Source organism: Chroicocephalus ridibundus, chromosome 8 (assembly GCF_963924245.1).
Source record: "Chroicocephalus ridibundus chromosome 8, bChrRid1.1, whole genome shotgun sequence".
In the NCBI taxonomy this organism is placed as follows: Eukaryota; Metazoa; Chordata; class Aves; order Charadriiformes; family Laridae; genus Chroicocephalus; species Chroicocephalus ridibundus.
The window spans coordinates 33,597,373-33,612,506 of NC_086291.1; the positions used below are offsets into that span (position 1 = coordinate 33,597,373).

The 15,134-nt window shown below is 57.1% G+C and overlaps 1 protein-coding gene across 3 annotated transcripts in view; it reads right to left on the minus strand.

Annotated features, from left to right (window-relative positions):
• Window positions 1-7,314, minus strand: part of CACNA1E (calcium voltage-gated channel subunit alpha1 E) — a 148,172-nt gene extending 140,858 nt beyond the window's left edge. For 2 of the 3 annotated variants that reach the window (XM_063344829.1, XM_063344828.1), the window contains exon 1: window positions 7,192-7,314. The gene's annotated coding sequence lies outside the window, so the exon portion shown is untranslated. The remainder of the gene's footprint in view (window positions 1-7,191) is intronic. The other variant, XM_063344827.1, reaches the window with a different exon arrangement.
• Window positions 7,315-15,134: the final 7,820 nt, after the last annotated feature.

The following is a 15,134-nucleotide window of genomic DNA, read 5'->3' on the forward strand; positions in this document are numbered from 1 at the left end:
CGCGCAACAACAAGTCCAGGTGTTTTAAAAGCTTCTACGCTCTCCTCACCCCTCTAACTTGTTCTCGAGACTTTGCCTGGCGCAAATCAGCTTCGCTCCACTCCAGAAGCGTTTCAACTCCAACCAACCCACCGTCTCCGAGGCTGGGGAAACCCCTGCGTGCGGCCACCAGACGCCACGGCAACGTGCTGCTCCAACACACAGCATGCCCATGGACTGCCCAGGCCACCAAGCTGCACCACAAGAGCTGTTTTCCTCCTTTCCTTGCTCAGCATCACCCCAACACAAAGTGTTCGAGGGCATCCCTTATCCTCCATGACACTGCCCTCCCATCGTAAAGCGCTCCGAGACCCACCAGCGCTTTTGATGGCAGAGAGGGGCTTGGGGGGCACGCTCGGCCCAGCTCCGCTCCCCACACTGGCTCCCACCCCGGGAGCTACGGAGGGGACATCCCTGGGACAGTCCCAGGGGTGACAGCTGTGGGACAGGCCAGGTTGGAAGGGGAAGCAGCCCCCGGAGCTCAGAACCCAGCCGCGATGAGCCAAGAAAGGGAGCAGGAGGGGGCTCCAGAGAGGCTGGGGTTAGGGTACAGGGTGCAAGACGAGCCTGGGTCAGAGGCAGGTTGGAAGGGGGTAGAGGAGATGCACGGGCAGGTATGAGGGTGGACATGGAGGAAGCGACGCTCTCCTGCCAGGACCAGCTTCCCACAGCCGCCGGGACCCCTAAGCACAGTGTCACTGCGCCCACCCAGCCCCAGAGCAGCTGGGGAGGGAGCAGGGCCAGGGTCGGACCCATTCCTGCTGCCTTTTCCACCCCGACGCTGGGCCTCGGAGACAGCCCGGCCGACGCAGGGAGCAGAGGGTCTGCGCTCCCCATCTCCTCCATCCCCTTCCCTCTGCCTCCCTGGCTGTTTGCATCCAAATATTCACCCTGGCACAGCCTGAGCCTCACACCGCCGGCAGAGCAGGCGGCAGCACGCAGGGTTCCCAGCTCTTGGAGCAGAAACACAGGAGGTGCAGGCAGGGAGAAGGGCTGGCAGGGCTGCACAGGGAGACCAGGGACCTGCAGCATCCCCCAGGGAAGCACCAGCCGTCAAAGATGGAGTAGGGAGGCAGGAATATCATTGAATATAAAGCAAGGAGGACCAGGAGAAAGGAAAATGAGAAAAGACGTAAAGGATTTCTAAATCCCCACGTAGACGGGAAAAGCCACGTGAGCATCATCTCGCCAGGGGATGCTGGTGAAAGCAGCAGCTGCCACGCACCGGCACGGAGTGAGAGATCACCCCAGTCCCCCCTTCCTCCTCCCAGGAATCTGGCACCCTGGAAAAACCTGCCCAGCCTTTGCATTTTCCAGACCTGGGCTCTAAAAATAACCCTTGGTGCAAGTGACACATTTTGAGCAGAGCCGGCGAGTGGCAGCCCACAGAACCAGACTCACTTAGCATCAGCGGAGATGTGTTTTGTAAACAGGTTGGGGGGTTTTTTGTGGTTTGGTTTTTTTGGGGTTTTTTTTTGTTGGTTTTTTTTTTGGTTTTTTTTTTTTGGTTTTTTTTTGTTTTTTTAAGGTTGCTTAGTAAGCTGCTGATCAAACAGCAAAAGCCGTCGTCTGATGCGGCAGAAACGAAGCGGGGGACCCAGCGAGAGTGGAAAAAATCCTGCAGGGGAGGACGGGACGGGGAAAACTCAAGGGCTGGAGCCCGTTTCCCAGCATGCCTCAACTCACGCTTTTAAGATGGAGTTTCCCGCCCCGTATCGCCCTCCGGGAGGGGTCCCAGCTCCGGCGATGCGCAAATGCCCCCTTCGCTGCCTCCAGTGAGCGAAACCCCTGTTAATACGGAAAGCAGAGAAGCAGCGGTGGCCAGACAGACCACCCCACCGCCGGTGGGCTGCGCAGCATCTCCCAGCCCCCTTCCCCACATCCCGGGATAAGCGGGGAGCCACCCTGCCCTCCCCACATCCCGGGATAAGCGGGGAGCCACCCTGCCCCGGCTGCTGCAGCCTCTCCCCGGGGTGGGGGCTGGGATGATTGGCAGAGCGCAGAGGAGGAGGAAGAGTCACCCAAACCATTGCTCAGTTAATCACGGTAATTAGCCACCGCCTTGAGCGACTCCCATTAGTTACAGCCCGATTTTCTCAGGCATCGCCAGCACACGAGATTCCAATTAAAACTCACCAGGCAGCCAAATTGCAGGTGGCCACCACGGCCCACTACGGGGCTCATCCAGGACACAGAAACGCATGGAAAAGGTGCTCCTTTTCTTGAAGGACCCAGTTTAATTAATTTTAAACTGGGTCTTCTTATTTCCCCGGCTCCCGCTCGGGAAGCCTCAGCGAACGCGCGCTGGTTTTGCAGAGCAGATGCCATAGGGCTGGAGGGGAGAGGTTTGCATTTTTCCCCTCTGCGCTGCTGGGATTGGATCCGTGCCCCGAGCTCAGACTGGAGCCGGGGTTTCTCCGTTGGAGCTGGTGCCCACATGTGCTCCCACTGCCGCATGAAGCCCCGCTCCCAGCAAGACTCCTGCCTGCGGGAAGAGGCAAGCTCTCCAGGGCCTTTTACTAGCCGTGCCAGGCGGCACAGAGCCCTTCACCCTCCAGCACCCAGCCCCAAAAGTCACCCTCGAGGACGGGTCAACATCTAACAAGCTGCCCAGCATGAACCACCTTCCTAAAAGCACTTGCCCTGGTCCCAGTCGGGGGGTGGGGCACGAGGCAGGCGGACCCCTTGCCGCACCCCGGGGTAACAAGGGGTTAAAGCCCACCATTCTGCCTGCAGCTTGGACAAACGAGGCAGGGGAAAGGCAAACGCTTTGCTGAACCAGAAAGCTTCGTAAAAATGTTAGCCGCGGCTTAATTGTCCCCCTCTCCAGGGATCTGCTCGCGGGGGTAAGGCTCATCATCACCCAGGCCTGCCTACACCTCCCTGCTTCCAGCGCACCTTTCCGGCTGGTTCCGTGCTTATTTATAGGCAGCAGCCCTGGGAGGACTCGCGGGAGGAGACGAAGCTCAACCCCCTTCCACAGGGAGCTTGACAACTTGGAGCTTCCTGCCACCTGGCTAAACGAGGGGAGAGGGGAGCAGCGGCGGAGGGAGCCAAAAATCAGGCTCCAGCCTCTCGAGCCTCTTGGCCGTGCCACCAGACGGGTGCTTTACACCAGGATCTCACTGTGCTTTTAACGGGATCCCCCATTCCCTGCTCGTTAAACAAAAGGAAATAAGGGTATTTTGGTACCAAAGAAATAAAGGAACAACAAACTGGAGCCGGGCTGGGAAGCGCGGATGCTTGCAGATGGCAAGCGGGGCAGGGGAGCGACGAGCGTTTGGGTGCCCACGCTGCCTCGTTCAAAAAGCTGCCTGGGAAACCCAGGATTTGATTTAAATCCACACGAGGTGGGCTCTAAGGCAGGGGGCACATAACCCAGCATGGAAAGCCCTTAAGATACCACCTCTCCGCGCTGAAGAGGAGGAAAACATCCCTTCTGAGCCCATAATTAACACAGGAGCTCTACACAGTCCCCTTGGCATGGTATTCTGGGGGAGAAACCCCCCTCCCCCCCCAGCAAAGCGAGGCAGGGGGACCTAGCCCCTCAGTTTGCGGAGGCCACATCTCGACATCGCCAGGGAATTGTGGAATAATTGATGCCAGGGAACCTCTGATCCAAGCCCGCCGCTCAAAGCAAAGTCGGGATGATGCCAAAGATAGCGGAAAGGGAGAAGCACCGAAGCCTTCGCGCCCCGATCCCCCGGCTCCCACCCGCCCGACTCATCCCTTAGCCTGACAGAGAGCTCGGCAGCCTCTCCCCGGGCGCGAGGCCTCACGGCTGTGACTAATGGTCTGTTTTGACATCCCTGAAATACTCCAGCACTTCATTTCAGCCGCGGGGAGCAGGAAGGAAGGAGGGGGACGTGCTGGTGGGGAGCCGGCACCAGGAGGGAGAGGCAGGAACGGCTTTTGCAAAAGCAACAGGCATCCATAAAGCAAAGCAGCATGGAAAAGATGCAGGAGATAGCCAAGGGGCGGCTTGGGACCTGGAAGGCACCTGGGAAGCCCGTCTCTGATATGCCGCTCGCCTCTGCCTTCCCTGGAGCGCTGCAGAGGTGCAAGGCAGTTGATTTATTTAATATCCACCCCCCAACACAGTTGCACTGCTTGAGTGGGGACACAGGGATGCTCCGCTAATTCCTAGTGAGCTTGTACCCGGTGGTGCGGGATACGGGATTGTCCCGGTCTCCTGCCCGGGCAGGCAGGAGAAGGCAATGCCCCCAGCCTCCTCCAGCCCCCTGCATTGGGCTCTCTCCAGCCGAGCCAGGAAGGCGACAGATGGAGATCCCTGGGGAGGTTAATTAACAAGCATCTTCCCTGTGTTAAAACATTCACCTCCGGCCCCAGGGGGTGGACCAGCAGAGACACAGCCCCAGCCTCTGGCAGGGGAGCCAAGAGCATCCCAGCCACCAGGAGAGCTGCTGGCCTCCACCATCTGCCATCCAAGCAGCACCAGGGAGAGGAGCAGCCGAAGCCATGGAGGGGCGGCGGGGGGGGAATGTGGCTTTTTTCCTGACAGATCTTGCTCATCGCCAGCCGCTCACGCTGGGGCTCAGACAGTCCTGCTGCACCCCAGTGAGCTGGGGGGGGAAGAGGGAAGAGCGCACCACCCGGATGGAGCTCCAGATCTCCACATGTAGTCTCCAGAGAGATGGGGCTGGAAAGTGGAGGTGGAAAGCCTTGGGAAAACTGGCCCAAAATGCCCCCTGTCCTGAGGGAAGAGCCAGGGGATGGCTCAGCACACCGCCAGGCTCACCCCAATCTAGCAAGCAGAGCCCCCTTAGCACCAAGGCAGAAGAGCCGTCCTCCAGGCTGCGTCACCCTGGTGTCCACCCATCCATTTCAGCCAGGAGCATCCTCGGTGGCATCCGTGGGTCAACCCAGCCACAGGATGCCAAAAGTTAGCAGAAACTCCGGCTGCCATCACCAGGATACCACTCGCAGAAGTTTTCTCGGGTCGCCATGAGCAAGGAGGCCAGTGGCAGCAGCAGCGGCAATGGGGGAGAGGTGGGGGGGATTGTTTTATCTTTTCAGCTGTCGCTAAAGTCATCAGTGTGGCTGTGTGTGAGTGATTCACACCAGTGTATGAAAAAGCCTGTGACTCACGCACTGGATGCAGTGGGTGGGCACATTGACTCAACCACGCCGGGGAGGGGGCGTGGGGGGCTGCAGCCTCGCACAGCCGTGGGGACAGTCCTGTCTGCAGAGGGTCAAAGGCAACCCGGGCTGGGACATCCCCCCACACACATGCTCAGATCATCAGTGCCCTCGGCAGCACGGGTGAACCCGAGGGAGGCTCCGCACCTCAGCCCCAACCTGTCGCCTGTCCAAAATAGGTGCCAAGGTGCAACGGGGATGGGCCACGCTCTCACTCGACCTTTCACTGGGGAAAGGTTTACACTGTCCTTTGTGATGGCAGAGGAGGAGAAAACTCCCCAGGCGCTCAAGGGATGCAAATGCACCCCAAACTACAGCGAACAAACTTTCCAGGTACTCCGGGACCACCGAGGAGTGAAGAGACCCAGCCAGGCAGAAGCAGAGACCAGAGGGGAGCTCAGTGCCCCGGGGTGGCCTGCTGCCACATCCATCTCCTCCACCTCCCAAACCCGTAGACATGCGCCCAGGGGAGCGCAGCCCGCCAATGCCGAGACTTGCCCTGCGGGTCTGCCATGCCCACCCTGCCTGCACCGTGCTGCTGAAGGGCCGCATTGCAGAGAGACCCCACGAAAGTCAACGGGCGGGACCCCAGACCTCAATTCCCTGGCACCCTGCTGCTGCCTTGTGCCAGCAACGCTGCACAAACATTTTGGGGAAAGGGAGCTGAGGGAAACCCCTCCAAAAGACAGTCCCATGAGGATGGCACTCAGTTTCCAAGTACTCAACGGGTGGCAGTGATGCCCCAGTCTTGCCAAAGATACCAACAGCAGCAGCCGAGGCTGTGAATGTATGTCTCAGCTCAGTGACAGCGCCTTCCGTAACGCTGTGCCTCATCTGCCAAACAGCCCTGGCCGTGGATCCGGACCAGTCGAGAGTGTCACCACATCCCACGGCATCCTGAGCCCAGACCTCCCCATCTGCAGCATGGACCAAGCCTGGCCTCACATTACCATCAAGAGCTGGATGAGATCACCCACCCAGGGGGACGCAGCCAGCCCATGGGGGAAGGCAGGGTGGTCCAGGGTACAAGAAGCACTTATCTGGTCAGGATTGCGGGGGGACAGTTATTTCTGGCCCCCCTCCAGCCACACAGAGAGGCAGCAGGAACCACAAGCACCGAAACACATGCTCTGCAATGCGAGAGCAGCCGGGAGAGCTGCAGGAATGAGGCAAACAAACCCTGATTTTGGGGACCACTCGTTCATCGCTGTCACAGCAACACCCGGGCAGGGACCCGACTCAGTGCCCAGCACCCAAACCCACAGAGAGCCGGGGCCTGGGTGCGGGGAGACGACACGAAACACCGGGTGCCCAGGGCAGGCTGGGGGGAGGCCGCTGAGCCCACCCGTGCAGCCTGCGCGCTGCCGGGGAAGAGAGGAGACCCTGTACGCTGGGGAGGCCTCGGGTGGGCAGAGGAGAACCGGAGACGAACTAGCCGGACGCCACCTCTGCCCCTGCACCCCAGCCAGGGCTCTCCGAGGCGCTCAAACCTCTGGGGTACCCGAGGCGGGGGAAGACAAAGGGCTTACACCCCCCACGAAGCCGGCTTCACCCACCCCATCGGGGGCATGAGGCAGGGCAGCCCTCCGGCACACACACACCCCCACTGCTCTTTCCCGAGGGCAGCGGGACGCCCCGGCCCCACCAGCCGAGCCCGGCTCCGCAGCCGCCGCCCGGTCGGGCCGCCCGGGCCCCCGACGGCCGCCCCCGGCCCCCCTCCTTCGGCCGGCGAGCCACCTTAAAGCGGAGCGCCGAGGCTCCCGCCGCTCCTAGGCTACCTTAATAAAAACTTTGTCAGAGCGGAGCTGCTTTCCCAGGCACGGCCCGAACCCCAGAGCCGCCGAGAAACCCTCGGGAAGGTGCGAAACGGGGAGTCGGGCTTCAAACTTGGGCTCCCCTCCCAAAGAGCTGCTCCATCCTCCCGGGCGGGGAGGAGAGCCCCCCCCCCCCCCCGCGCCTCCCCGGACTCCCCCCCCGCCCCCCCAGCCCCACCTGTCTCCGCTGGCTGCCGCCGGCTCCTTCCCCCGTCCTCCTTCCCCGAAGCGGCGGAGCAACGTGCGCCCGGAGCTCAGCGCATCCCCGGCGGCCAGGATGAGACAAAAGCCGGCGGAGAATGGAAGGGAGGAGATGTCCACCGCGATCGAACCGCTCAAGGAAAGGAGGAGGAGGAAGAGAGCCCCAGCTGGCGGGGACTGCCGGCTCCCGGCCGTCCCCAACAGGTAGCAGCGAGTTGGGGGGTGGGGACGCGATGTCCCCACGGCGACAGCATTTGTCTACTTTGGGAGAGCGAGTGGGAGCTCCCCAGGGCCACCATCCCCGCCAGCAGCCAGCGCTGACCACCGCTTACCTGGAAATAGAGGCATGGCTCCTGCAGGAGAGCTGGGCGAGGTCGGGATATTATTCCAGAGACATTATTTGTAATAGAAAAAGGAGAAAAAGAGCCGGGAAGAGGGAGGGAGAAAGGGAGGGAGGGGAGGGGAAGGAGGGAGGGGGAGACAAGAGGAGCAAGGAAGGAAGGAATGCGAGAGGGAAGGGGGAGGGGGGATAAAACGAAATACAAAAAAAAAAAAAAAAAAAAAAAAGAGGAGAAAATAGAGACAGTTAAAATCTGTCTCCTGCCCACACAGTGGAAAAGAAATTTCTGACAATCGGAGAAAGGGAACTCGCACATATACCAGAAGGGGCAGACAGGGGATAACAAAGGAGAGAAGGAGCCGAGCTCCGCCAAAACAGAGCGGGAACTGTCCGGGCACACCCCCCCTTGCACACACACACACACAGAGACACCTTTCACACATACACCCACCTTCGCACACACACACACACAGAGACACCTTTCACACATACACACCCCCCTGCATACACACCGGGAGCAAGGAAGGGGACGCACAACCCAGCAAACAGCCGCTTTCTGCCCAGCCAGGCCAGCTCGGCCACCCCAGGTTCAGCCGCCCAGCCAGAAACCTGCACCCAGAAACCTGCACCCAGCTGCTTCAGCGGGTTTGATTTGAGCAGCTCTGTCCCACGCTGGGGCAGGGGACTGGTGGCAGAGGACCCCCCCAGCGTTGTGTCGCCAGCCGGTGTTGGTGCTCCCCAACCCCTTTTGCAGCCTGGGTCTCCCCCTTTCTGCACACACCTTGCTCCCTGGATACGGAGACCTCCAAAGCTCTTCCCATATAAAGCTGGGTTTTCCAGCCACCGCATAACCATGCAAAATAAAACCCTGCGCTCCCTGCCTGATACCATTTCTCTGATAGGAGGTCTCCTCTTAACCAGCAGCCAAAGCAAGGGCAGGTGTGGGGACAAGGGACATGGAGGTATATGACTCTCCAGATGAGCCAGAGATTTACCCCACAGCAGCCGAGGGCTGCCAGTGGGGAGGGATTGCATTCAAGACCTCTTCTTAAATAGCGTTTGCAGCCCAGTTTGCAGAGGTGCATCCCTGCTGCTGCTTCATTTTGCCTGCACGGACACCCCGAGCAGCACCCACGGATGATGGGACCTGAAGGTGCAGGGTGGAGGAGCTAGAGGTGACACAGGCTCTCTCCATTTCAGTCAATGAGCACTGCCACAGCTGCCCGGTGATGCTGCTGAGGGGCAGCTGGACTAAGGCAGCACGCAGCTCTTTTTATATTCCCCCTTAGCACATGCAGGGAGAAGTCCTAGCATGGCACAGCTCAGCACAAGCCCAGCTGGCTCTCACGGGAGTCCCCAAAAGCTTATCGTCGCTGATTTTTTCACTGCAGCCTTGGCAAGGGGGTTGTCTGGGTGGGCAGGATGCCCCCACGGCCCAACCCCCCTCTCCTTCCACCGCACTGCAAAGCATCCCAGCAAACCTGCACCGCTTGGCAGTGCCCAGGAGCATCCTGGACTTCATAAGCTTCCAGGACCAGACACTGGCCGTGTTGATAACGCTATCCCAAAGCTGCCCCCGTCCTTGCACTGAGCCCCAGCGTGTTCTACCGAATGGCACACAGCCCCTTCCCCAGCACGTACCTCACCCCCGTGGGGCAGCCATGAGTGGCATCATGGGTGCGCATCACCCCAGAGAGTCAGGGCACCAGACCGTTTGGGGACAGGTTACGTGACTTTTGCTTTACCAAGACATTGCATGGTTCTGCAGTGCCTCGCTGGCAGCTCCGGGGCTGGGGACGCGGCAGAGCTGGGCACCCAGCCACCCCCTCGCAGGGATGCCCGCTTGTGCCACCCAGCCGGGGTGCTGTCTCTTTAAAACCTTCATCCCTAAATCTGAATGAAGCTAAGGGAAGAAAATCCTGGAGAAAACTGCTTCATTTAAACGTCTCCTCCTGCACTCCCGTTCATTCACACGCTCGGTGAACACGCTCCTGCCCCAGCACGCTTCTTTTTGCCAGCACCTCCAGGAGGGGCCACAAAGAAAACTTGTAAATACCCAACCTCTTTGGGATGCACAGAAATCCCTCAAACCTCTGCCAGGACGCTGCGCACCAGTATCCCAAATCCAGCCCATGTGAGACCATCCTGGCATGTACAGAAGGGAAATACTATTGCCAGAGGGCCTATTCCTCACCATTTCTCCTACGTTTACTGCTACGAGCTGACACTGGTAGAGATGCAAATGCACCCCCTAACACTGCGTCCTTCTGGCCCCCCAGAGGAGTGGGGTTTGCCACCCCCTTGCACACAGCCCTGCAAGGCACCATGCCCCCAAAACCCTGCCCCTGCACCCCAGACAACCCCAGCGGCGGACAGCTTTCCCAGTGACAAGCCCAAGGTCTTTATTTAAATAAATATATATATACGTGCTGTTACTTGGGGACTGGTGATGCCTTGGATTCAGATGTCTCCATGGTTACCTGCTCGTGGTGGGAGCTAGGGGTAATTGAACTCTGGGGGTTCACCGTTCATCGCCTGTCTCCTTCTCCCCATCCCCACGGCTCCACACATCCCTCCTCCTGCCTTCCCTGGAAGGTGCCGGGACAAGGCAGCTCCCGGCTCGTGCGGTGGGAGGGGGAGGAGAAGCGAGGCTCTCCCCGAGAACTCATTACGTGAATGATTTTGCCAGCTCCGCGGATGATTAGACACGAGTGCAGATCAGCCTCCCCATCCCGAAAGAAAAGACAATCCCGATCGGCGCGGAGACGAAGCTGAGCGTCTCCTCCCACCACCCAGGCGAGACAGGAATGAAATATGGAGAGACGGCGTCAGGAGCAGCGCCAACATCCCAGCGCTGAGCTGCTGTCATCTCAGGGGAGCGAGCAGCAGAGGCAGCGGCGCCCACCCGCCGGCGGCTCTCCCTGCAAGCTCGGAGCTCGCCCCAGCCTCCCTCGGCCGTGCAAGCGTACGAAGGCAAGGCGAGCGCCCGGGGTGCGGGTTAGCAGCCCCAGGCGCTGGTTGGAAAGAGCCAAAAAAAACCCCAACATAGATCTGTAAAGCCCGGCTAGACAGAAATGAGCATCTTTTACATCCAGAAGCATCCAACCCCAGGCTTTGTGGAAGCACTCAGGGGCATCCAAGCCCGTTGCCCAAACCCGGCACCGTTTCATTTGCAGACATTGCCTGGGCTTGATCTATTTTCACTTACTCCCATTGTAACAGCACCGTGTAAGAGTAACCCCAAGGACCTCCAGCTTTTTAATATTACTTTCCTTCCACGCAGCACAAGAGCCTAACTAGCTTTTCTCCTCCTCCTTCCCGCATATACAGCCACAAACACTTCAGACGTGGACTAATAGGAGACAGTTCAGAGGGCAGTAAAGAGAGTCTACAAAGGGCAGCAAAACACAACATGCTGGGGGGGTGAGAAGGGGGGAGAAAAGCCCAAAAGAACTGGATTTGTCTAGTCTGGAAGTCAGAAGAGATATGATAACAGTCTTCAATTATGTAAAAGGTTGCTACAAAGGGTGCGGGAATAAATTGCACTGCATCCCCACAGGGAACAGGACAAGAACTAATGGGCTGTAAATTGTAGATTAGACACTAGGAAAAAAAAATAAAAACAAAAACAAAACACACCCAACTTGGTAGCAAAGATTATTTAAGCTTTGCGATGGACAGCTGGGGAGCTGCTGGGATTCGAGAGCAGGTCAGACAAACAGCGATGAGGTGGGTCTGGATAAAGCTCCCAGATTGAGACAGGGGAAGGGATCCTGTGCAAGCTATGCTCCTGCCCTTGGTTTTTAGCACTCAGTGGCTGGTTCAAGCCAGCTTTGCACTGGTTTCTGCCAAGCATGAGGGGACCGGCAGCTTTTTTGGGGGTGATACAGACCACCCCCATGCCCAGCCCTGCTCCGCGTCCCCCACCCAGGTTATCCCAGCTCTGCGTTCTGCCATGCCCGCGGTGTCGCAGGTAAGGCAGCATCTCAGCCTGCCCTGCCTGGGGCAAGAGAGCACCCAGCTTTTTTCCCCACCTCTGTCTGTCTTGGTCTTAGGACCCACAGCACATCAGGGACCACATCGGGTACCACCTTCCCTGCCAGAGGAGCCGCGGCAGGAGGACATCACCCACCCTCTGCTTCCCAGGGCGGATTAATGGCGTGGGGTAACCCTGCACTCCCTCTGGGTCAATCACTATCTGTTGAGTAGGTTCACCTGGGTCAGAAAGCTCCTTGTTTTGTTAGCCACGTGCCTCATTTCTTGAGTTTCATGCTCAGAATGGCTTCCAAGGCGATCCGTGTATTTTTCCTGCTAAATAGGCACGTGTGTATTTTAAACAGAGCTGAGGAGACAAGAGGACATGAAGCGCGGGCCAGAAAAACAACGGAGCCGTGTATATTTAGCAAAACCTCGGACCCAGCTGCTGGAAGGGCGAGCCGCCAAGTGGTCCGGCTGGTCCCGTCGGGCGGCAAGAGCTGGGGAGACCCACCAGAAAGCCATGGACCTCCATGGCGAGCGAGTGCTGCTCTTTGGGAGAGAGGAGGTTGCAATTGCCACAAGGAAGAGAAATTGGGTGAGGGTTGCTGCACGGCTTCCCGGCTGGTAAACTCTCAGCAACCTGCGAAACTGCCTCAGGGTGGGGGAAAAAAAAAGCACTTTCCCGCAAATGCCAAATGCCATCTCCCCCCTCCGCCTCCCCCCCCCTCAATATCTCCATTAAGGTTTGTTCCCCAGGGACACATGCCAAAATACACACTTCTGTTTAACAACAGAAAAGCCCATGAAACTTGAGATGTCTTTAATGATATTTACTCTCTCACAATAATATCAACAACTGTAAAAAGGACTGAAAGGGAGAAAACGGCCTAAATCTCAGGGTGTTTATGTAAAGCGAGACTAAACTTTCCCAAAGCAGGAACTTTTCCAAAACTGACAATCCTCACTGGAAGGAAAAAAAAAAAAAAAAAAAAAAGACAAAACACCAACTCCAAACTTTTCAGTAACAGAAACTTCCGAAACTGTGCTGCAACAGAAAAATAACAGTGCAGAAAAATAACAAAAGCACAGACCTCTCCCTTTCGGGGACCATGCGTCTGGGCAGCCGTATCACAAGGAAGCTGCACTCTGAATGGGATGACTGAGAAACATTAATTTTGTCTTCTGTTTAAAAAAAAAAAAATTATCATTCACCCAGTGAGCTATTGCAGACTGTGAGAAAAAAATACGGACAAGTCTCCCCCAGGATGCTCTAGCCAATTTTTGGCAATTAGGTTAATGACCTAAGAGAGGCGGCAGCCCCAACCTGTCACTGGGAAAGCTGAGCCCGCGGAGGAGATGCCGCTGCTTCTCCACCTGAGACCCATAGTTTATATATTCTGGTTACAAAAACAAGCGCTGCTCTTGATTTCCAGACTCCCGTCTTTTAACCGAAGCATGTATTTTCCTGGCACTTGTTCTGCTTCGGTACCCAGGGTATAACTACGCCTCCTGTGTTTAAAATGTATCTGCCATCTGGAAAGCACGCAGAGACCCATACCCTTGCTCCGCTCCTCTCTGACTGCAGGCGCCTGGATTTAAGCACACACCCTTATTCGTGTCTGAGCTGTTTGACTAAAATCTGAGCCATTTCTCAGGGTCTGTCTCACAGCCCAGTCAACACGGAGGGAACCGGTGCCAAAAACCCATTTCTTTCTGATCTGATTGTTTGTTTTCCTGCCTTTCCAGTTTGGGATTTTTGACAGGGAGCCATGTGAAACCAACTGCTCATTGTTTACTGGGAAGCCGGCGGCTGCGTTTTAGTCATTTCGCTCGCAAAACGACCGGAGGAGATGATGGAAAGTCAATTAGCTCCTTGCAATAGCCTGCGTTTGCAAAGTTCTTCGGTGTCCACGTGTAGGGGAAAGCCAACCCAAACAAGTGCCCTGGGGTGCCATTGCTGGACCAGACCAAGGATGCTCCTGCTGCGCTGCCCAGTTACCTCCTCCCACAGCCGAGGTACCTCCCCAGATCCACCCCTGCTCCGTATCCGAAAGCTGCAGCCGATCAGGAGGGTTTGGAGAGAGGCACAACAGGGCCAGAGCCCCTGGGTGGGCAACCCGGCAGCACGGTCCTCCGCTCCATCATCTGGATTGCACCTTCCCACCTCCGCGAAAAAGCACGCCGTCCTCCTCATGCTCGGGCAGGATGGGCCAAGTCCTCACCCTAGGGATGCTACAAGCACTTAAGAGCCAGAGATCAAGTCACCTCCCCGTGGCACTCCAAATATACCGGGTCCCTGGCTGCGTGGCACTTTTCCCAACGAACCTTTAATCACGCTTTTGAATGCGCTCCAAGCTAACTTCTCAGCATGCCCCTGATTGCAGGCCAGAACGGAGCGTGTTATTCCAAAGAGCAAAAAATAAAAAAAATAAAAAATAAAAAAAATAAAAGCGGGAGCAAAGTCCCTCAGCACCCGCCGGCGGCTCCTCCCCCAGCCCCAGGGGGCTCACCTAGGTGGGTTTCAGCCAGGGCTCGGCAGATTTGACAAAGCAGCCCCTCGTCCTCCTCCAGGCCACCGCTTCCCCACCCCGAGGACTGCAAGGAAAGGGGCCCAGGTCACCAAGCTCTCAGCAGCAGCATTTTGCTCTCCTGCCCTCTTCATTACATACTGCTACTCCATCCGCTGCAGACCTCCGCCAATAGCTTTGTCATCTTTCACGTTACTAAAATTCTTATTAACGAGCACCTGAGGTGCCTCCAGAAACAAACACCTTCTCATGCTTCTCCACTTACAGTAACGCTGCAGTGGACCAGAAAACTTTTTACCCACTTCAAGTTCTGCTAATACCATACCCATTCAAGTATTCAGGTCAAGCACAACTCCTAAATCATTGCTTTTAAGTATTATCTTCGTGAGCAACACCAAGTGAGCTCGTTATGGCCCATTTTCCATGGCCACCTGTTGACTGAAGCGAGTTACAGCTTCCTTCAGTCCGTTGGCAAGAGGAGGCTCAGCCATTCAGCGTTTCTTCAACCAGGTTCAGACGTGGAGAAGTTGACGTGCTCCAGCCACCTGGTGAGATCCTCACCATCCCCAAAATCTGCACAGCGTCAACCATCACTAACAGAAGCCCTCAGCCCTGCTGAAATTCTTGACTCAACGTTGTACGTAACCGCCCCCATAAAACGTTTACCTTCAGCAGATGAAGGGGGGTTCGACATCTTCTTCAGTTGCAGCAAGCTTGTCATAATCTGTTACGAACCGAATCTGGTTTTATCTCAAAAAAAAGTCACCGTTTACCAGTTCTGCCTTCTCTGAACTAAGTTTGTAGGATAGCAGAGGATGAACAGGACCTTTTAGGACCCACGGCAGCACCCAGTCCATAGCAAGAGCAGGACGGCAGATGCTGCAGGTTGTCCAATCTGCCTTCATCCCCCCCACATTTTTTCTAGCCCTGGCGTGAGCAGAAGCAGCAGTCGGGCACAGTCTGACCCTCACCCCAAATTCCAGACCAGGGAACCACAGGAAACTCAAAAGCCACATGCTACCCCTGTCCCGAATACATCTACCTGAACCCCCGGAGCTCAGCAGCTCCAGGAAG